Raw genomic sequence first — 708 nt, 5'->3', positions numbered from 1 at the left:
TAAGGGGGGGCACATGCCCCCACTACCAGTCGCCTCTGCTCAGACTTATGACACAATTAGTTCCTGAAAACCACGTCTTAAGTTGAAACGTCAGAACTCAGAACGGATTTCGCCGTAGGAACAATGTTATAAATGGGGGATTGGTTCCCGAACCAAGACCTGATACCCTGTTTTCACCAAAAATAACCCAGAATTTTGTACTTGATCAATTATAGATGAGTCATATAGCTACATTGATGTATTTATATTGTAAATAGCAATTATATTGATTCAGAAGGACTTATTTGAGGTGACATGGCTGGACTTTTTGAACGGCTCTTGGTTGGACTTTTTGAAGAGTTCTTGGCTGGAGTCTTCTCAGGAGCCCTCGCTGCAGGTTTTTCTGGAGCCTTGTCTGCTTTCCTAAAGAAAGTGGCCAAAGGAAGTTTGGACAGATGTTTTCCATGGAGATGGGCAACACAGCGAGTTGTTCGCTGGCATGGCGTTGCATCGGATCAAGCGTTGTAAAGTTGAAACTAACATCAGCAAGTTGAAACAGGGTGTCAATGTATAAATGTCGTAGGTGCCGTTCATTGTAACTCGAAACATCTTAAGTCAAGGATTGCCTGTACTGATTATCACAATAGGTGTAGGAGCGACGGAGTGAGCGTTGACTCTGATTTATTCTGCTGCGAAAATCTGCCATTATATAGTCATAATACGTCTCTC

This window comes from Alligator sinensis, unplaced genomic scaffold (genome assembly GCF_000455745.1).
Source record: "Alligator sinensis unplaced genomic scaffold, ASM45574v1 scaffold1028_1, whole genome shotgun sequence".
In the NCBI taxonomy this organism is placed as follows: Eukaryota; Metazoa; Chordata; order Crocodylia; family Alligatoridae; genus Alligator; species Alligator sinensis.
The sequence above is the reverse complement of the archived record's forward strand: the minus strand, read 5'-3'. Positions refer to the sequence as shown.